This window comes from Ahaetulla prasina, chromosome 2 (genome assembly GCF_028640845.1).
Source record: "Ahaetulla prasina isolate Xishuangbanna chromosome 2, ASM2864084v1, whole genome shotgun sequence".
Lineage (NCBI taxonomy): Eukaryota > Metazoa > Chordata > Lepidosauria > Squamata > Colubridae > Ahaetulla > Ahaetulla prasina.
In genome coordinates, this window is record NC_080540.1 from 225,337,988 (window position 1) to 225,361,231 (window position 23,244).

At 38.1% G+C, this 23,244-nt stretch overlaps 1 protein-coding gene across 1 annotated transcript in view; it reads left to right on the top strand.

Annotated features, from left to right (window-relative positions):
* PTPRD (protein tyrosine phosphatase receptor type D) overlaps nucleotides 1-23,244 on the top strand; it is a 1,472,813-nt gene that overhangs the window by 934,198 nt on the left and 515,371 nt on the right. Inside the window, exon 9 of the mRNA XM_058166456.1 lies at nucleotides 12,026-12,065. The gene's annotated coding sequence lies outside the window, so the exon portion shown is untranslated. The remainder of the gene's footprint in view (nucleotides 1-12,025; nucleotides 12,066-23,244) is intronic.

Genomic DNA, 23,244 nt, shown 5'->3' on the forward strand with positions numbered 1-23,244 from the left:
TATAAAGTCTACCAAGAAGCAAGGGTAACTGAGCAGAAAGTATCTTGGTTTAATTGCAGTAAGGAATTTCTAGTGTTAAATGTTCTGATTTAAATATGAAAATTAAGAGCATAATAGGGAAATGCTTTTGTCATGTGAAAGCACGGAGGTGAAAAGTTTAGCACCTTTGATGCTTGCATCTTTCAGTGTGACAAGCAAATGGGCAATTACAAAGAACAAATGCTAAATGTCAAAACTGTTGGTGATCTCAGTGAACTGCAGTGCTTTAACCATGTCCTTGGCTTGAACATTAAAGTGCAAGTGCTAATGTGAGTATTTATCTGTGCAAATCAACTATCTTCCCTCAAAGTGAAGAAAAAGTAATTTTAGAGAACTAAAAGGTTTACAAATGAATAGTCACTTGGTGAAACAACTCAACATACACACACACACACACACACACACACACACACACACACACATTTAAAAGAGAAAGACTGAAGCAAAGATACTCTGTGTGTGTGTGTGTGTGTGTGTATGTTTTCGTAGGTTTGTTTTCGTAGGTTTTCACAGGTATAGGTATGTAGGTCTTGGCGTATTCGGGTCTCTACATACATACATACATACATACATACATATGTTGGATACATACAGTAAAAACACAGACATACCTTTTCGTCAAATTTAAATGAAGTAGCAACATAACTAGGACTGCAAGCTTCCCCTTTATGAAATGCATTAGCTGTGATTGCTTATAAATAGTTAGCTCACTATTATTTTTATCTAAAATGTCCTCTTGCTATATATATATATATTTATGAAAGCTGCCATTTCCCTTTTATTGTTTGCACAATAAAGTCATTAGTGTTTTTATTACTTTCCTCACCCGGCTTTTATGAGCATTATCAATGTTACAAGTTAAATGTTTTAATAAGAAATATTTTTCTCTAAAAGATTAGCACATTATTACCCTAAATCCTGTTGAGTTCATTTTTCAGACAGTTACTATTATGCATTCTTACTAAATTATCCCAGTTTACAATCTGAAATATTTGTGGCATAAAATCAGAGAGTAGGAAGGATCATATAGGTCACTTAAGCTGAATTCCCTGTTCAGAACAGGAATCCAAAATAAAAACATGTCTAACAGATGTCAGCATAGTCTCTGCTTAAAGGTGACTTTAGTCTCCTTAGAGAAATGATCTTACCATGAAGATGCTTCAGCTGAAATTTTCCTACACTTTAAGAGCATTATTTCAATCTTCAATCTTTTTGAAGATTTATCTCATATCCTAAATCAGTTTTCTCTTCCCTAAACATATCCAGTTCTGATATGTTACATATCAACTCTCATCTTCAAGATGCTAATGATTTTAAAATCTCAGTATCATTGATGTTTGCCATTGATTTGGTTATAACAGTTTTTCTGTTTATGAAAATGATAATCTAGACATCAATCTACAACATTGGAATCCATATGTGGTCAAAATCAGAAAATGTCACGATGAATAAAACAGACTTTGTCAGACTGTGTTAGAAGCAACAATGTCTTTTTCTGTGCCATAAAAATTCATTGTATGTACTATCTCTAAACAAGAGTTTAGATATAATCTTTAACCCTTTTTGTTTCTTCAAATTAAAATGACCCCCTTGGAAGAGATTCTCTTTATTCTGTTTATTGCAGTGCTATTATGCAGTAGATACGCTGCTATTTTTACTCCCTCTGCACATCATTAAAAAAATAGAATTGTTCAGTAACATCATCATGCTTTTGTCTTGTCTCTCAGTTTCTTTGTTTAGAACTACATCCCCTACATTGTCATGAAAATTCTGGCTCGATTTTTATCAATGAAAAATGATGCATTGGATATTTTTTTGGCAATTACTTGGGGTTGTAATCATTAAGACATAGAGTCAGTTTAATTTTTTTAGAATTCTTCCAGAGACAGCAGCTATGTGATTAGGACAGAATAGATCAAGCCACATCTGATGCAGTTCATTGATGCAACATTCTTCAGTATGGCATATGTAAACATGGCAACTGAAAATTATATTACTGCATTCTTAATACATTTCTATAAAATAGCTAAATTTGCCATAGTCATGGTTTCCTTTGTGGAATTACATCCTGAGAATCTGAACTATTACGTTTATTTTATCTAACAATATATAACTGATATTTTAGTATGGGAAAAAGTTACAAGTAGCCTTTTGGGAGTTGGGTTTGAGCTTTGGCTGATATTCAATTTGATGTTCTTGCTGGATCAGGTTTACTTCAGTAAGGGATTTTTAGATTCCTTTGCTTCTTCACCTTTCCTAGAAAGAAGGAGGGAGGGAGGGAGGGAGGGAGGGAGGGAGGAAGGAAGGAAGGAAGGAAGGAAGGAAGGAAGGAAGGAAGGAAGGAAGGAAGGAAGGAAGGAAGGAAGGAAGGAAGGAAAGAAACACTTGGGCTAGTCCAGGAAAGTGATAGAACTCTTGTCAAATATCACCAGCTTCATAACCACAACAATCACCAAGGAGGTAAATTATTTTAATATTCCATCAATTAACATGTAAAAAAAAATCTTCAAGAAAACAAGACAGCCCCATCCCCATGCATTGTTTTACTCTTGCATCGTTTTAAGAGAAGCAAATGGCAACAACTGTTGACAGGAAGAAACAGTGCACGATAACTAAACTGCTGCTAAGTGGACCGACAAATTTATGTACATTTCAGATCTTCTGGAGTAGAAATATGTCCTCAAAGCATAAAGTAAAGCAGATCAGATTAGCACCAAACCTCACATAATATTATAGAATCATAAAATGTCTTGATTGCAAAGGGTCTTAAAAAACCATCTAGTCCAAATTCCAGATCATTGCAAAGACCTTCTTTAAGAAACCCTGTAGAAGTTGAGTTATATTTTTTTTATTAATGTAGTATGGGCATGGATGTGCGCACGTATGTTTGTATTTCTCAAAAGAGATTTCTGTAAGTAAGTGTGGAGACTGTAATGCAGGCAATCAAAAATTTAATGAATATACACAAACAATTGAAACAGCCTGGAGATTAATTCAATAAACTATTTATTTATTTACTTGCTGTACAAATAAGAGTAACATATGAACCAGTTCCACTAATAGTAAAATGAGCTGGTATTACTATTATCTGCCATGTTCAAGGTGGAAAGCAATGCCATACATATTGAATTAGGCAGTTATTGACTAAATGAGCTAAGAATTAAATCATCATTTTCATGCCTCACAATTCGTAAAACCGAAATGAGAAATACATCTTGAAAGAAGTAGCTATCAGTTATGGTTGCGATGGTTCTGTATTTGAAAATAAGAAAGATAAATAATAAGAGTTTTTAAAAGATTGAATGGGGAAATAGACATTCTGATAACACCAGTGAATTCTGCGAGAACCTCTGCAAGGGAAGAGCAGACCTGTGATAGATGGAAGGAGATTAAGAAGTGAGTTATGGTGAGTTCATATTTGCAAAAATGTCCTTCTTCATCGTATCCTACAAATTGCCATCAGCTAGAAATTCAACATAGTTGTGTAAGCATCACACGATATTGCGTTCTGCGAGCAGTAGTACTGTATTTAAATAATTCTTTATTTTCAAATTATGTGAGGAAGAAAGAGAGAATTAAATAGCTATTAAGCATTTTTTTTTTTACTTTTGCCCTTGTAGGCCTATAATACATGTCAAAAGGATTGCCCTATTTTTTTGCTGCTCTCTGAGGAAACACTATCTCTGGGAATAACAAAAATTGGGTCAGCACTTACTTCTGGTATGCGGTGACCTCAGAAGTAAAATACTATACATATTCCAGAGTTCCATTCACAAGGGGATTCTGGTACAGCTCTCATTTACATTTCCTATCTAAACTATTCATGTGTGGCGCTTGATAAAGAAATGTCCTATGCGGGCACATCTTTTAATTACATCTCTGAAAATAAATATCCTGGGATGCCATCTTAAAATAGACTCCTCTCAAGTAATCCCACGGAATGGGAGTGTATTATATGAGATCGAACATCTACTGAGAATTGGGAGTTAGAGGGTTTGCATGTGTAAGTAAACAAAAAAAGAAAAAAGATTTGTCGTTCCAGAGAAGTAATTTACATCGCAGTTGCTCAGGGTGGGGACTGCAGACTATACAGAAATTCAAAATTTAACATGTGCAGAATGCTGAGTCTAGGACACTCAGTTTCAACAACTCATTCAGCTGTACAATGTAAGTGGCCTATGTTATCTCAGGACCATGAGTTGGACTACCTGTGGGGCTTAGGGAGTAAATACTCCCTCTTGTGCAAATAAAGTAGGAGCAACAGGGGCCTTGGAGTACCAGGCTGGTTCAACATGGCATGGCCTGAGCCTTGGCATTTATATGCCATTACTTCTGCTTCTAATTAAAAAAAGGGGTGAGTTGCTTCTAGGAGCATTGGCTAGTTAACTTTGGAAAGCTTGGCCTCCAAGAGCGTTGCTTTCCTTGGCTGTCTGAAGTTGCTTGGGATATTTTTCTAATCTTTAAAGAATGGCTTTTTGGGTCAAGGGCCCAAAGACGAATGCATTCTGTATCCTTGGAGAGAGACTGAGAGAAAGAAAGTCTAGATTTAGCTGGTAAAATGGGACCAGCATTACAACAAAGAATTATGTTTCCATGTAACCTGAGCTCTCTGTCATGGGAAATACACTGGTGCCTTTATTTCTGAATCTAGATTGCAATGGTAATTTATCCATACTTGCCTCAGTGTTTTGTGCAAGGTTCCCAACTCAGGAAACACAATAGCGTACAGATCTAACTTTCATCCAAAACTTATATTCACCTTTGCCAAATAAAGAACATATGTGAAAATTACTACTAGCAGCTAACTTATCTCTTTAATGTGAATTTACATTCATACATTTAAAGCAACTGGCCAAAATAGTTAAAAACAATAGGTACTTTTTCGTTTTACAAAAAAGAAGAAAGCGATTAAAATAATGGTGGGCAGAAAGCTTGTAAAACCTGCCTGCGATTGGATTTGTGCTTCTTTTCTTTTGAAGGAAATAATAACCTTAATATGATGTGATGGCACTAATATGGCTAAATACATTTAGAATAAAGTATTTTTTTATTTTCATTCTGGTTATTTTAGGTTCTCAGCAGGACTCCTGTTTGACATAAGCATAACAGTCAAAACTGTATTAGCTTTACAGACTGTGTACATAACCAATTTCATCTTTTCACAGTGAACAGGGAGTTGGTCTGCATGCAGATTGATGGAAGGCCTCTCCTTCCTCTTACCTTAGTCCAACTGCCTCACTCAAAATAATCCTGGGCAGCCACAACATCTTGCAGTTTTCACAGCTTCCTGAGCATCAATCTTTCCCCCCCCCCAATAGAAATAAAATTGTTTCCAGAATCCAACAGCTGGAACTTGCTGGTTGAAGGAAAGAACAGGAAGACAATGTGTTCAGAGATTACAGAAAGTTGAGAGGGAGAATTTATGCAGTTCCATAAACTTATCGAGCCAGAAAATAGATTAGGGGTGCACAGAGGAAATAATGTGTCAGTCAACACAATACTTTGCAAGGCACAAGCTTCCATGACTGATGAGCAATCACTGCCCTCATCTCTCATGTAACTTCCAGCTCTTACATTTGAGCAAGATGTGGAACCTGGGACAGATGTTCCAAAGAGACGTGATCCTCCAATGTTTTTGCCATGTTCCCAACAAGAGCAGCCGAGGGACACTGTGATAATACATGTGGCCATGAAGTGCAAGGAAGGAGGGATGCAAAGGAGAAAGCCGTTTTATAAATTTCCCATGGGCCCGACAGAACTACAGCTGTAATATGGATTTTGGAATTGTCTCCTCTCATAGCTAATCCATCTGTTCTTGCTTTGAAAAGCCTTATTACACGTATTTCATCAAATACCTAAATTTAGGCTGGCTGCAATTCTATATCTTTATTATAGAAGTTGGCAGCCTAGTACTACTGAATCAATAAATCTATCTCTTGTAAGATTTGTGGGCCACTGAAGTACTACAAACATTTATTCTATCATGAGAACATAGGTATGGTAATTTACAAAGTGCAGTCATGTTTCATTAATTTTTGTATTATTTTTTTTAAAAAAAGAAGGATATGCTGAGCCTTCCCCCCTTTTGTAATTTGATATGTAATTAATGGTATTGTTTGTTTTCAATAGTGACGAAGATAGATTTTTTTTTTTAACAAGCAAAAATCTCTCTGGTAACAGTTTGCAAATAGTCCCAAAGGCAGCCAAGGTACCTTTCCCACTGTCTTTGGAAGAACGCCTGCTTTGACTATGAGATGCAATAATTAAAAGACCCTCCGTTGTGTTCAAAGTATCTCTTTCATTATATCACTTGAAGCATATTTTAGCTCTGACAAAAGAAATACATCTCAGAGAGTAAAAGAAAACTGAAAGGAGATTAAAGGAACCCAAGATAAAATACAACAACAAGTCTCATCTTTATTACATGACAGGTTATCAGGGAGTTAGGGATGATCATTGAGTTGGATAGGGTAGCCTTAGTCAGCCTCCATTCAATCTATCCCTTAAATAATTAACACAGAAGCATCTAAACATCAGTGTCTCATGAATGATCAAAGTCTTTGGGGAGACTTCATGCTAAAACTATCCATTTTCAGAGGTATACTTTGAAAGAGAAAGAGATGCCACTTAGGATGATATTAGGTCAATGTATTACTTGATAAGAGGAGATTCAAGCAAGTTCATCACCATTGCACCCTATAGTAACACCATTAGAATGTGGAGATATTAGACATGGACTCAGCCTCTGTTGTGCTCAGAAGCAGGACATCGCAGAAGAGCCAAACATACATTAGTTTCATAGCTGGTTTTGGTTAATCTTAAATTAGGTAGCTAATCAGATCTGATTAGTGCTACTTGGATGGGAATCAACCAGGAAATCCCAGAGCGATAAACTAGACTGTGAAGAACAGCAAGGCACTTAGGCATTGCTGCTAATAAAGCAAAAGTATAAAGTTATGTCCATGAAAGCACAGGTTGAGTTCAACCCTAGGACATTCAGGGTGTATACATGTTTCTTCTCCCATCAGAGGTCATCAGGAAACCTAGCATATGCAAAGAATTTGGCAAAAGCTGGCGACAGCCATTGCCAAAAATTAGAGATACTTAAGAAGACAAATCTGTTTATGAGCCTTTGCTACTGTTAATTCTTTAATTTTCCAGGACAAATTATGTGATTTCTCCTTAACAATTTTTCCTTATCATTTACTTTGGAATTTGGAAACAATGTGTAATTGTATGAAATAAATGACACCATAAGATATTTGTGGGAAGGATATACAATAGTAGGAAACAACATGGCCACTGCTAAATGGAACTGAAAATGAGGGCATGGACAAGCTCCAGCCAACTACTTTTCCATTGTAACAGTGTGAAAGACAGAATGAGAAAGTATTGTTTCCCTCCTGAGATCCAGAGTTGTGGTGTTTACTTAGGAGGGATGATTACAACAGTCTCATCTCTCCCTAATTAAAGAATTTGTTTTATAAAAAGGGAAGTGAAAGCAAGCATGTGTCAAGGAAAGACTAAGGCCATGAGGGCAGCAGAAACTTGGTAAAAACAAGACTTCAACCCCAAGGCAATGTCCTCAGCAATAGCATTCAGATAGCAAGTGAGAAGTTCAATTGTCAGAACTATAAGACTGCTGAGAGGCAGAGATCTCATGGTCCAAAACCCAAGAAGATCTTTTAAGCAGTTTCCTTATTGTTCCTTACCCACAGACAAAAATCTTTCCCAACTAAAGCAAACTACTTACACCATTAAGCATATATTCTGAGAACTCCTGGGGAGGAGCTGTTCTGACTCTCTTCCTCCTACTCAAATGATCTCAACTTCCGCTGACTTTTGCTCCTCTGGAATGCAGCCCTTCCCTCTGGGGAATCCATATTACATTCTTTTATTTATTTATTTATTTTATTTTGTCAAACATGTATTTTATGACAGAAACAAGTGTAAACATAATTATAAATACAGGAAAAGGATACGAATAAAAGAAAACATTAGGACAGGAACGGTTAGGCACGCTGGTGCGCCAACTACCACTGAGTTGAGAGACAAGGAAGGGAAATAGCCTGGCTAATATCAGCAAACACAAGTAAGCTTGTAAACTGAACCAGGCCTTTCTTTAAGTCCACTCACAAGTCCATAAAATAGTGAAAAGGATTTTCGCATACAAATAGATTGAGATTGGCTGTAAGAACTGGGAAAAGTTGGCAGATTTAAAAACTAAGAGCTAAGAAATAGTTAAGATTAAAAAAAATTACTAAGGATTTATACAGATAGGAATGGAGGATAATGATTACCATATTTGTATTTTTGACAATGACAGAAGTCAGTCATCAGGTATTACTTGGTGTTTTTTTCCTGTAATATCAAATCATAAATAGAGAAAAGAATGAGATAGAAACCTTCAGCAAAAGAACATCAGGGAGTTTTACAAGCATTGACTTTCCAAAAATTGAGCATGTTCTGTAATCCTGCACTCACTTATTTACAATAAACCTCACTGAATTCAATGGAACTGGTGTTTTCTGAATAAGTAGCTATCAGGGTTGTGCTGCTAGATAATTATTTTCCTGTGCAAAATTGGAAACTAGCTGAAACATATGAGATTGGATTGAAGAGCTGGATTTCAGTCATTGGGTCTAAATGCCTGCTCGGTGCAGAAATCCAAATTAAGGAATCCTTGACAGACAGCCGTCTATTTTCGCTTCAATCATCGAGTGGGATGGAACTCTCAGGTTTCTAGATAATTGGTTCCACTGTTTCATTTTTCGAAGTTTCAACTGGACTCTGATTTCCTCAAGTTCGTATTCATCGTCTTTTACTTTGGATGATAGAGAAGAAAACATGATCATCTTCTTCTGGGAAGCACGTATTCCGGCAAGTCAAGGACTGCCTGATATATATACCCTGACAGTCTTCTGTAGACTTTTTTGAAGTTACTAGATCAACAAAGAGAGAGAAACCTGGCCTAGCAAGACTTACCTATGACAAATCCATTCAAAGAATTCCTGCATTATTTTTAAGCTGTTTCAGAAACTTTCCTAGGAATGTGACACTCATTGGCCTGTAATTTCCTGGATCTTTTGTTCTCCTTATCTGAATGTTCAGGATAATATCTTCCTCCTCCACCCCCACTTGTCTGGAACTTCACGTTTTCCAAGATTTCTCAAAAATGTAGGATAAAGGCTCACTATCATATTTTAAAATTCCTTAAGGACAATGGGACAATGTTCCTTGTCCTATTTTCCCCACAACAGCAACCCTAGACGCCTAGAGAGTGTTTGGAGGTCCAGCCGTTCCGAAGCTGACCGAACACTAGTTAGGTCTTACTCTAGGACCTACCTAGTGGCAATGAGGGAGGCGAAGCGTTCCTACGCTTCCACCCTCATTGCGTCGGCAGATAACCACCCAGCTGCCCTGTTTCGGGTGACCCACTCTCTCCTGCATCAGGAGGTGCGGGATGACCCGTTGCAGGGACGTGCCGAGGAGTTTAGTGGTTATCTATACGATAAAATCGTTCAGCTCCGGGATGCCTTGGACCGAAATTGGGATGATCCGGATGAGAGGGCGGAGTCGCATCTTGTGGAGATTGCTTGGGATGAGTTTGACCCTGTGGCTCCCGAGGACGTGGACAGGTTGCTGGGGAGGCTGCATACTACGACATGTTTACTGGACCCATGCCCTTCCTGGCTGATGCTGGCCTCTTGGGAAGTGACACGAGGCTGGCTCCAGGGGATTATCAACGCTTCTTTGTTGGAGGGAGTTTTCCCTGCCGCCTTGAAGGAGGCGGTGGTGAGACCCCTTCTTAAGAAGCCTTCCCTGGACCCAGCTATTTTAGGTAATTACCGTCCGGTCTCCAACTTTCACTTTATTGCGAAGATTGTACAGAGTGCTGTGGCACGGCAGCTACCCCAGTACCTGGATGAAGCCATCTATCTAGACCCGTTCCAGTCAGGCTTCCGACCCGGATATAGCACGGAGACAGCTTTGGTTGTGTTGGTAGATGATCTCTGGAGGGCCAGAGATAGGGGTCATTCCTCTGCTCTGGTCCTGTTAGATCTCTCAGCGGCTTTTGATACCATCGACCATGGTATCCTGCTGCGCCGGTTGGGGGGGGTTGGGAGTGGGAGGCACCGTTTATTGGTGGTTCTCCTCCTATCTCTCTGACCAGTCGCAGACGGTGTTGACAGGGGGGCAGAGGTCGACCGCGAGGCACCTCACTTGTGGGGTGCCACAGGGGTCGATTCTCTCGCCCTCCTGTTCAACATCTATATGAAGCCGTTGGGCGAGATCATCAGTGGCTTCGGGGTGAGATATCAGCTGTACGCTGATGACACTCAGCTGTACTTTTCCACCCCGGGCCAGCCCAACAAAGCTGTCGAAGTGCTATCCCAGTGTTTGGAGGCCGTACGGGTCTGGATGGGGAGGAACAGGCTCAAGCTCAATCCCTCCAAGACGGAGTGGCTGTGGATGCCGGCACCCCGACACAGTCAGCTGCAGCCGCAGCTGACTGTTGGGGGTGAGTTATTGGCCCCAAGGGAAGGAGTGCGCAACTTGGGTGTTCTCCTGGATGCACGGCTGTCGTTTGAAGATCATTTGACAGCCGTCTCCAGGAGAGCCTTTCACCAGGTTCGCCTGGTACGCCAGTTGCGCCCCTTCCTTGATCGGGATGCCTTATGCACAGTCACTCATGCTCTCGTTACCACTCGCGTGGATTATTGCAATGCTCTCTACATGGGGCTCTCCTTGAGATGCACTTGAAGGTTTCAGTTGGTCCAGAATGCAGCTGCGTGGGTGATAGAGGGAGTTCCATGTAACTCCCATGTAATACCTCTCCTGTGCAGACTGCACTGGCTACCTGTTGCCTTTCGGGTGCATTTCAAGGTTCTGGTTACCACCTTTAAAGCGCTCCATGGCTTGGGGCCTGAGTACTTACGGGACCGCCTGCTGTTACCTCATGCCTCCCACCGACCCATACACTCGCACAGAGAGTGACTTCTCAGGGCGCCGTCCGCCAAACAATGTCGGCTGGCGGCCCCCAGGGGAAGATCCTTCTCTGTGGGGGCTCCTACTCTTTGGAATGAACTTCCCCCTGGTTTACGCCAAATATCTGACCTTCGGACCTTTCACCGCGAATTGAAAACATACTTGTTTGTTTGCGCTGGGCTTTCTTAGACTGTTTAGATTCTGAATTTAAATTTTATTTAAGTTTTAAATTGGGGTTTTTTAGATTTTAAATATTTTAATGTTTCGGCCAAATTGTATAATAAGTCTTTTAATTTAATTTTTAATTGTACATTGTTCATTTTTATCCTGGCTGTACACCGCTCTGAGTCCTTCGGGAGAAGGGCAGTCTAGAAATCTAATAAAATAAAAAATAAAATAAAATAAACCCTGCGAGAGAGAGTTGGCCTTACAGAAATTGATAAACCCAAAGTCAGCCAGCTGGCTTTCATGTCTATAGTGGGACTTGAACTCATATCTCCCTATTTCTAGCCTGTTGCCTTATAACCACTATACCAAACTGGTTCTAGCCTTCTGTGTTGCTTTTTGGCACCTCTCCTGTTGTTTCTTTCCAGAGACCTAAAAATGATTTCTTAATTTTAGCAATGCAAAATATTTCTATTAAGGTAAATAACATGACTTCTCCCTCATTTAAACAACTTTTTGGATGCTTTCTTTAATCAATCAGAATTACAAAAGTAAACCAGAGCCCTCCCAAAAGTCCCTCACTTACAGCTTTATATAATTCAGAAATGAAGGGCAAGAATTGGGGGGGGGGAGGCAAGTCCTTTGGTAATACGTTGGATATGTTTATATTTATTATTCCATGTGTGGGTTAACTGTCATGTATTTGTCTAAATATTTAGAATTTCATTAGGAAATTTTTTTTAAAGCTTGCTTTCATTCTAAAATTATTAAAAAGTTACATGTTGAAGAACTTGTTCTTTAAAATATTTTCTATTTTCTTTGATTTTTCTAGGTGAGAGGCCTGTACAACAGCAGAATCCAAAAACACCAAAGTAAGTTTTTTAAAATATGTGTGTGTCTGTGTGTGTGTGTATGTATGTGTGTGTGTGTATATGTGTGTGTGTGTGTGTGTGTGTGTGTATATATATATATATATATATATATATACATATATATATATATATGTATATATATATGAAGTAAATTCTGCTTGTTTTTGAGCTGATGCAGGGAAAAATTGTGTTGCATTTCAACATTTAACTTGGGTTTATACAGGTAGCCCTCGAGTTGCGACCCAAATTGAGCCCATAATTTATGTTGCTAAGTGAAACATTGGTTAAGTGGGTTTGCCCCATTTTACGACTTTTCTTGCCATGATTGTTAAGTGAATCTGGATTCCCCATTGACTTTGCTTGTCAAAAGGTCCCGAAAGCTGATCACGTGACCCCAGCGCACTTCAACCATCATAAATATTAACCACTTGCCAAGCATCTGAATTTTGATCACATGACCATGGGATGCTGCTACTCTTGGAAGTGTGAAAAAGGGTCATAAGTCACTGCCATTTTCAGTGCCGTTGGAAGTTTGAACGGTCACTAAATGAACTGTTGTAAGTTGAGGACTACCTGTAATATTATATCTGGGGGAATGAAACCACTGCGAATGTACTGTCATTTGATGAGACAGTCTCAGCTCCAAGAAACATGCATTTGTATGCCTTACTTTATTACTGCACATGTTTACGTTTAGAATCTAGGTTTGTATTATTGCAGTTTATTTGGAAAGTAAGTACGGGTGTCAAGGAGAAGCAAACTTGATTGTGTGTTTACATGAGGGAGGCCACTTTTGTTAACTCAGAAAAATGGTTTTAATGAGGTTAATTGTAAGGGAACAATACTTGCTTACATACTAATAGTACTTGATTACATAGAAAGTTGTAATAGTTTTCATCTGGATTTTTCTTGTCCACATGTTCAGTGTAAGTCAATATTCTGTGTAGATTAGACTAAGTAGTTGCTCCCCCCTTTTCAAGACTATCTATCTGACCACAAAAACATTATTCAGATGGGGTAGTTTGCATAGAACGAACACTTTTAGGTATAACAGAATCAGTTGTAAGTGGTCCACTTCCGACTAATACTCATTCACTACTAATGTGGTCACCTACAAAATGTGTAGTTGGACTCTGTATGATCTGTGCAGCAAAGGACAGTCCACAGTCATTCATGTGTTTTCCTTTGAGATAAGATACATTATAGGTTTAATTCTGGTATTAGAAACCTTCATGTACTGTTTTAAGTATTTATTTGGTTGTCCTGTTGGTTATTCCATGAAGGAATTAGAGAGACAATGCCTAGAAATGACTGATGGAGCAGTAATTTGAAAGATTTTGAAACAACATAAATAAGACGTATGAATTGTGGAAACTGGAGAATATTTTGGAAGTTTCCGAATCTTCTTATGATGGAAAGATACTTGTCAAAAGTTCCTCAATATATAATCAAAAGAGAGGTTCACATACATTGAGTCATTGGTGGTGAATGCCGAGATGAAGTATAAAATGCAAACAGTATCAATTGTTTTACTTTACAATGCTTTGAAATAACCTTGCTGTTAGTATGCTCAATGAGGCTATTAAATTGGTTTCAACATTTTAAAGATATTTGCAAACTTACGGTGATTTCAAATTCCAAGCTGAACTTCACATTTAAAATAAACTGTCGGTGGTAACCTGCTGACTGATTAATTCCCCATTTTCAGCAGTTCAACACTGGTGTTTTTATAGTCAGAACAGAACTGAGAATCATTTGTAAGGCTTAACTGCTGACACTGTATGAGTGTCGAAGCAGTAAATAATGGAATCTACAAATACAGGAGTGAGTTCACAAATGCCACAAGCCAGAAAAAGCTAGTCACTATCTATTTAACGGGGATGGGTAACTTTTAATACCTGGGAGGGCAGCACCACAATGGTGGGTGGTTGTTGTTTTTTCTGGTTATATTTTGTTTGTTTTGTTTTTTGGAGGTGTTGAAAAAATGATGATGGTTTGTATTGTGCTTCTTTAGAATTTATAGAACAATTTTTATGGAAAACATGGCACTTATTTGGGGGAGTCAGATTAAAAAAAGATTATTTTAAAAAAAATGGGGGTTGCATTTGGCACTGGGGCCTAAGCCTGCTCAGCTCTGCCATATGGAAAGCAATTCCATTTCTCATTTTGATGAATGTATCAACTATTTTTTTTTAACCTAAAAAAAAAAAAAGCCGCGGTGTGACTCAGGCTGTAAGAAGCCTGTTATTAAAACACAGCTGCCTGCAATTACTGCAGGTTCTAGTCCCACCAAGTCCAAGGTTGACTCAGCCTTCCATCCTTTATAAGGTAGGTAAAATGAGGACCCAGATTGTTGGGGGGGCAATAAGTTGACTTTGTAAATATACAAATAGAATGAGACTATTGCCTTACACACTGTAAGCCGCCCTGAGTCTTCGGAGAAGGGCGGGATATAAATGTAAACAAAAAAACCCAAAAAACCCACATAGCTTAATATTTGTTAAATGCCGGGCACTATAAACTTGAGGAAACTGTGAGAAAATACATCTATAACTTTTGCAAAGACCTGGTAGATTACAAAAATTTTAAACAATGAACTCTAATTCCATCCACTTGACTGGCCACGTTGGACTTGGCTAACGTGCTATGGCATTTTTATAACCTCCAGACATTTCATAAGCTGCATAGAGCATTTTCCTAAGAATAGTAAACAAAACATTTAGAAATTGAATACAGAAAATGCAGCCAGTGATTATTACCTTAAGAGTGCTCATTTTCAAGCCACCTACCTCAGTCATTTGAATAGCCACAATATTTATGCCATAATACATAATTTAAGTACATAATTTTTTCCTTGTGGCCATTCACATTCAGCCTTTAATCAGATTTCTAGGACTGTGTGTATGTAACAAAAATCTGTATCAGTTTAAAAGTCTATGCAACTTACAGTTAATTGTAAAAGGTTGGACAGAGGTGACACAGTATTGTGTTGGTTCTCTTCCCTAAACCTGGCCTGGAAGGCTACCATGGTTGATGAGAGGTCATATAGAGCAACGATGGATGCACTATCCCAGGGGTCTGCAAACTTGGGTCTTTTAAGACTTGTACCTGGCTAAGGAACTCTGGGAGTTGAAGTCCACAAGTCTTAAAAGAGCTAAGTTTGCAGACCCCTGCACTACCCCATTGTGATCCTGCCAGAGTTCACCCAAAAGCATGAACCTGTTTCCATCTCGTGTCCTGGACATTTCTTTGTTCCCATTTAACATCTACATGTAGCTGCTGGGTAGCATCACAATGGGGTGATGATACCCAATTTTATATCTCTGCCCCTGTTGAGTGCCTTGAGGCTTCTGGATGGCTTCAACTAAACCCTAGTAAGACTGAATGGCTTTGGATTTTAGGGACATCTCTTTCTGGAGATGTCCAGACCACCTTCGGTGTTGGATGAGGTTGCACTGGCCCAAGCAATCCCAGTGAGCAATGTAGCAATCTTTTGCACTCAGACTCCTGCTCAAAGAGCAGGTAATGACTGTGACCAAAAAGACCTTGCAGAGCTTCATGTTGTGTGCTAGCAGTATGCATTTTTGGATCGGAAGTGTCTTCTCATAATTATTTATGCCTTAATCATCTCCCATATAAACTTCTATAATATTCTCTACATGGGTCAATCCTTGAATAGGCTCTTGGGCTTCAACTGGGGCAAGATGTGACAACACAGTTATGTGTACTTCAAGAACTGCACGCCTTACATCTCTTCCTTGCAGGCTGCATGAGTTACCTGTCCGCTTGTGGGTTTAATTCAAAGTGTTCATTGTGACCTTTAAAATCTCGCATGGCATGGGATCTAGAAGAAGAATCAAGTTGTGGATCTCATCAGTTTACAAGAGTGTCATCTTGTGAGTCCTAGGAGAAAAGTCCTTTTTTCCCATAACTCCTGCCCTGTGAAACATCCTTCCCCTTGAAGGGAGGCTGGGCCTAATCCTGTTGGTCTTCTGGAAAGCTCACAAAATATGGTTTTTGCCAACAAGTTTGTGTATCCTGTGGTATAGTGGAGCCTCTTGGATGACTATATGATTGCATTCGCTGTATCCTTGTAGCCATTTTGTCTTTTTGTTTAGCCTTTATTTTAATTTAAATTCTGGTTTTATTGGTCTTTACATATTTTGCTTCATTACGTATGCTGTCCAGCCACTGTGTGAGATGGGTGGCCATACAAATATGATGAATGAAAATAAATAAAATAAACCTTAGCAATGGAACATATTATCCTGACTACAAAGTAGCTAGGAAAGACATACATTTTCACTCAATAAAAGAGGACTTCAAGAAATCATCAATATTAGCTGTGCGGGATTTAATTACTGTGAATAGTTATAATTTAGAAACATTTAGCGAAAAAAAGATTCTCTAACTCATATCATATAGAGAGAGTTTGGGGAATGGGTATGATTTCTGCTTGTGGGTATTCACAAGACACACAAGTGTGTATTACATTGTGGAAAAGCAGGCCTTTTGAACAAAATTATAAGCCTGTTAGGCTGCCTTTTTTTTCTTTTTTTCCTTCCCCTTTAAGCCTTTTCCCTCCAGCCTCAGCATGGCAGAATAGCCAATCAAGTTGCAACTGCAAGACAGGAGTGGGAGGAGCTAGGAGAGAGAAGGGGCGGAGCTTGCTTTGGTAGCTCAGCATCCACCAGCAGCTGAAAAATGGAGCAGCCAAAAACAAGAAGCTGTTTTTCTTTCAGAAAGGACTGGACAATCCAGAGGGGAGGAAAAAAGGGGAGACCAACCACATGACATGGGAAGATTCAATTGCTCTACTTTCTGGCAATTAACAAAGCAGAAGAAAGTGGAATATATCCCAGAGTGAGAAAAAAAGACAGAACAGGCTTTGTAAGAAGAAAACGTAGTTATGTAATAGTAATATTATAGAGCCATGGTGGAGAACCTATGGCTACATGTGCCACAGGTGGCAGGCAGTGCCCTTTCTGTGGGCACTGGAGCCATAGCCCCAGTTCAGCTCCACTGTGCATGCATGCACACCTCCTGCCGGCCGGTCGGGTGTCTACCACATATCCACGGGGGGGGGGGGCGCATGCAGGGAGCCATGTGTGCATGAGCGGAGGGCAGGACGCATAAGGGGGCTATGCATGCCCGGCACAGGGTGTATGCAGGGGGCACATGCAAGTGTGGGGGTGGGGCATGCACACATGTGCAGATGTGCACATGTGCATGCATGGGGTGTGTGTGCGTTTTGCATTTTTGGGGTCTGGGCACACATGCACTCAGTCTGGATAAAGTTAGTCATCACCGGTATAGAGCCTACTATGTAGATAAGAGTCTAATCTAGTAGGAATAGAACAGAACTGTATATAGGACATACAGTTTTGTCAGTTTCATATACAGGTAGTTATCAATGTATGACCACAACTAAACCCAAAATTTGCTAAGTGAGATATTTGATAAGTGACATTTTGCCCCATTTTATGACCTTTCTTGCCACTGTTGTTCAATGAATCATTGTTGCAGTTTTTAAGTTTTAAGTTAGTAACATGGTCGTTAAGTAAATCTGGTTTCCCCATTGACTTTGTTTGTCAGGTTGACCACATGATCCCAAAATACTGAAACCATCATAAATATGAGCCAGTTGCCAAGTGGGTGAATTTTGATCACATGACCACATGAATGCTGCACTGGTCCTAAATGAAAAATGGTCATAAATCACTTTTTTCAGTGCTGTTGTAACTTTGAAAAGTCACTAAATGAACTGTTGTAACTCAAGGACTACCTGTATCACTTTCCTATCTTTATTTTTGCAACAAAAATGTTTCCCTAAGCCTTAAATGGGTTAAATGTAAGGAACCCACTTGTTCCAGGGTCCAGTGCTTTTGTGATTCTCTTAACTCTAGATCAGTGGTAGTCAACCTGGTCCCTACTGACCACTAGTGGGCGTTCCAGCTTTTATGGTGGGCGGTAGGGGTTTTGTCCGATACTGAAGCGTTTTCCTCTTTTTTAATTTAATTGACTTTTTAAAAAAATTTTCATAGCATTATTTAAAAACATTTTCATTAGGTTTTCATAAAATTCCCTGTGACAATTTAAATTTCTGAAAATATACTATTTCTGAAAATATACTATTTGTATTGCCCACGCATAAGTTTAGTTCATATTACGTAAATAAAACTAAATGGTGCTCTAGTGCGACCGCAAACAAAAGAGCCTTGTCCCAGCTCACACATCTCCCCCCACACCACCCAGCTATAACAGACAAGCAGAACTGGTAGCCGGCGCCCCCCCAACCCAATCCACCATGTGCGAGAGGCATGCGCAGACGATGATACATGGCACATTACTATGGAACTAGTGGGTGGTTAGAAATTTTTTACTACTAACAGAGATACAAAAGTGGGCGTAGGTATAAAAAGGTTGACTTACCCCTGCTCTAGATCAACCTAATGGGACACGGTTTTGAAAAGAACTTGTGCCACATGCAATTATGCAAATGCTACTTGCATTACATGTCATGAACCAACTGATCAATTTACATAATTGCATCATTTGTGCAATGACATCATGATGTGTCATTATTTTTGATATCACTGTAGCTTATAAAGTCTATGTTTTCCTAATTAAATAATGAAGAAGCTGTTAGGATTTCTGTTGCTGAAAACTAGGACTTCCTTCTCTTTGTTGTTTAGTAACTTTCAAGATAATTATATCTGCTCCATATCAATTAATATTTGTATCTCAGAAAATTGTTTTATAACAAATTGATAATGTTCTTATTTGAAGATTATATTTCACTTTGATAGTAGGGTGGTATCAGATTCCTAAACTCAGACATTGTTTTGCTGGCACTATGTCTATGCTTTGGATCTATGCAAAGATTGAAGTGGTGCCTCATGCAATTTCATCCTTAATACATGCATGCTACTTACTGCTAAATATGTTCCTGTATTACTTTTCACTGCTAAATTAGAAAGAAGTACCAAAGGCAAATATTAAAAGCTAGTTAGATTACTTAATTGGTTGGTGAATTTGCTCTAGCTTGAAGTCCTATGGAATCATAAATAACACAACGTAAGCAAGAAAATATAGAAGGTTTATGCACTAAAGCAGAGAAAATTTTAGAATTAGTGAGGAGTTAAATCTTCCAAATAGGCAGTTTTCCCATCCAAAATGGCAATTCTGCTTCTGATGAAGCCTACAACAAAATGAGTGTTTCAATTAGTGAAGCAGGATCGCAGTTCAGATGTGTAATATGCAGAAAATCATGAAGCATTAAGACTAGATTTTTAAAATAAAGTAATATCTGAAAATTGCAGTAGCTCTTGTTTCCCCAGAAGCATTAGTACTTCTAAACAGACTTGGAGCAATTTGCTTAGTTGAAGTAACATACTCATTATTTGTGGAGCAAAGGGATGCTGATTACAGAGATCAAAGGATGTCAAAATTGTAAGAGTGGAATATGTTTAATTGTGTCTCTGCTGAATGTTAGGCTGGGGACAACCATTATCCCAGGGAGTTGCCTGAGTGGCATTTTGCAGATGATCCCTTAAAAGGTTCTTCGGTTTCCACTAAAGATGACTTTCAAAAGCAGTGAGGGCTTCATTTTTTATTTTTATTTTTTGGTGAAGATGCCATGATCTACATCCACATGGTTAAAAGAATTAAGTGCATCTCGATAACCCATTTTTCTTCTTCTTTTTTTCCTCTTGGTAAACAATGACACTCAGGTATTTTCTAAAAGCAAAATCTCTTGCACTCATTTATCTGCAATTGCTGTAATCTTCGCAAAATATGTACAATAGCTGTTGATGCTTCATAAATAATATGTTTTCTTTCTTTCTTTCTTTTTTGCCATCCTCATAAATGAGTCTTTATTTCATATTCACTGGGGCAAGGATGACGTCATTTCCAAAATTGAATCTTCATGAAAGCCAACAAGGTTATAAAAACCATCAGTGATATAATAAGCTTCTCATTTTCACCTTTTGGCAATGGCAGAAAATAATTCAGTCTCTGCTGAGGTAGTTTTCTGAGCTAAAACAGACCACTCCCTATAATGTATTTCATTTTTTTACATAACCCAAATTTTCTCTTAATAATTCAGAAATGTCTAACCATAGACATTAAGTTACAAATGGAGGGTTTAAAATGGGAAATTGCATTGTTTTCAACAAATCTAATAATATCTAATGATTATTGGGTATTATAACATGAGTCGATTACAATTGAGACAATTTCCTTATAATTTTGAAATACTTAGTTTTTATAAACCTGCAAATTATTATTTCCTTGTTCTCCAAAACCAAAATGTTAGTAATAATACATTATGGCTCTTCACAATTTGGTTTAAAGGCAATGAGAACATCTCTTGTTGTTCTACCGCCCAGGATTTCCCTGTGAGATCAATTCTTAAAATATAATTTACTTGTATGGAAAATTCTACATACATGTATTCTGAACAGGCCATTTGCTACAGAATTTATCCAGTTTTTAAACCTTATTGCCAAAACATAATCCAATGTCATTTTCCAGAGACATTCTGCTTCGTTTTGGATCTTTGCCCAAATTTGCCAGAAATATTTATTGAAATCATATATCATGCACAAGCAACCAAAGCCACTTGTGAGTAGTCTCAAGCTGTAACTTTATCGTTTGTCATCCAGATTAGGCTTTGTGGATTTGGGAGAGGTGATGCTTAATTTTTTTGTGGCTGCATAACCACTCTAAGCTAGACCTTCACTTGCTCCCTCCCTCCAGCTTAGCTGGCAATTCCCCCATCACATTCAGATTGGGTCTGAATGTGATGACTAATAGATCTATTCTGACATATTTGCCCAACATAGCTGCCAATCCACACACGTGCACACATTATTATATACCGAAAATACTCTTGTTACATATAATCTTTACCTGTGACCTTGAAATAAAATGTCACATATTGTTGGCTATGCAAACATAAGAGTACACATTTGCAAGTCCCATCAGGTGTTATTTTGAATATGACAAAATGGATTGCAATCTAACACTTTGAATTCTTTTGGGAGACATTATAGTGATCTATGTCTCGTCATTTAAGTAATTTTAACTTAATTATTGTGGAAATCATAAATTATAAAGAAAAAAATGTGGTTTTTAAGGAGACAGTATGTCTGCAAATTATACCTTATGTTCATAGACCAAACGTAAGAAGCACATGGTCGATTTTTTTTCTTCACATAAATAAAGTGTAATGGAAAGGCACTGTATGCCATTATTTTCAAAAATATATACTCAAGAACCCATGAGTGTACTATGTAAAACCCTGCTTCCTGAGTTGACCCCGGTAAAATAAATTTTCTTTGATGTTTTGAACCTTGTTGTGGTATTTGCTCAAGTTGATGCAAAAAGTCTACTTTTAAAAAAAAGTCACCCTAAAAGTTCGTATTCAGATAGATGTTGCATCAAACAAAAGCAAAGCCCAATATCTACAAAATGATGATTTTTACAGAAGAAATTTTCAACTGGATTATAGAAGCGATCGTTTACATTTAGAATTTACATTTTACGAGTTATCATGAGTTACTTTGAGGTGGTTAGATTTGCACAATATTTTTAACATGACGCAAAAAGGAATATGCCTGAAATTTTGCTGCACAGCAACAAGAAACAAAAAAAACCCAGAATGGGATTATTTGGTGAGATGCAGTAACAAACCAGAAATATTTTAGGTTTGTTTTTTTTTTAAGGGTATTCTTTCACAGATGTTTTTCAAGAACAAATGTAGCTAACCAAGCTGACATTGCTTCCCACTGTGCAACATTTTAGTGTTACTAAAACATGATATAGCACTTTTCCAGAGGCTTTTGAGAAATAATTCAAGAATAGCGACTTGAATGTAATAAGGCTCTTATGAAAAAAGTACTTTTTGTAAGATGGTATTGATAAAGATTACTACTAGTTCACTCGCCAGATAACAAATTGGATAAATATAAAAGAAATATTTACACAAACACTAGATATGAAACATTAAAGCATTATAACTTGGCTGCATTCTGGTTCAAAAATCTCTGCTTTCTCTCAGGTTAATGAATGAGAGGCAGCCTCAGTTTAACACCAGGGATAGGAAGCTGAAGTTACTGAAGAAATATAGCTGGCCTCTTCCAGAGATAAACCCATGGTTTTAAGCTATCTCTACTACCAACTGCTGACTGCCAGAAGAATGTTTTGAAGTCTACCTACTCATGGCAATAATATGTCATTAATTTACAAAATGCTAAAAATGGCATAAGGCTTCTCTGCAGTATGCCTGGAATTCTGAAACTTATCACCGAGTTGGTGAGGCAGTGAATAGACAATGAACTGAAGCTGTGATTCTAAGTAACTTTTGGATTACTGCAAGGGCAGTCTCACTAAGACATTAACGTATTAATTAATGAGGGATGTTTCTTTCATTTTAAATCAACTAAATCCTGTTAGGGTTTTGTTTTGTTTTTTAATAAAAAGCTAAGGGAGCAGTACACAACAGCAATTAAGAGTGCCACAGACGGTTCTCTTGCTGTGGTTTCTGTATATCTTAATAACATGTTTGAATTTTTGGTTTATTGTTTCCTTTAATTGTTACTCCTATTAGGTTCTTCTTTTTTCTTTATAATCATAGGCATTATATAAATGAGTGTGCCCCAACAATCAAGCCTGTGATTATTATGCTACATAATAATACACATTTTAACAGTGATTTTGCCAATTACATAAAGTTCCATTCTTCTAGTTGGCAGAGCTAACTGAAAGTCTTGCTTATAAAAATTGCACTCACAGTTGTACTGACTCTGCTTGTGTGTTCTAGCGTGTACAGGGAATTATCTCTGTAGTTTAATTTTTATTGAATAATGTGATGTCATGGCAGCAATGTTTGGACAGAAATAGAGTGTCCCAGTTTTGACAAAACCAGGTGAGTATTGTAGTTGCATTATGTCAAACCAGAGTACTGATAATTAATAACCTGTATCTTATAAATTATATACAAATAAGCAGACAGATTTTACGTTACATAATAACGTGGTTTGTTTGGGTTTAGCTTCACACATCGTATGAAAGTAGCCAGAATGTGTTTTTTCAACTTGTGTAGTTCCATGGCTGGAACCCTGTTAATCATCCACATCTTCACACTGAGAATATATTCACATGTAGAACTTGC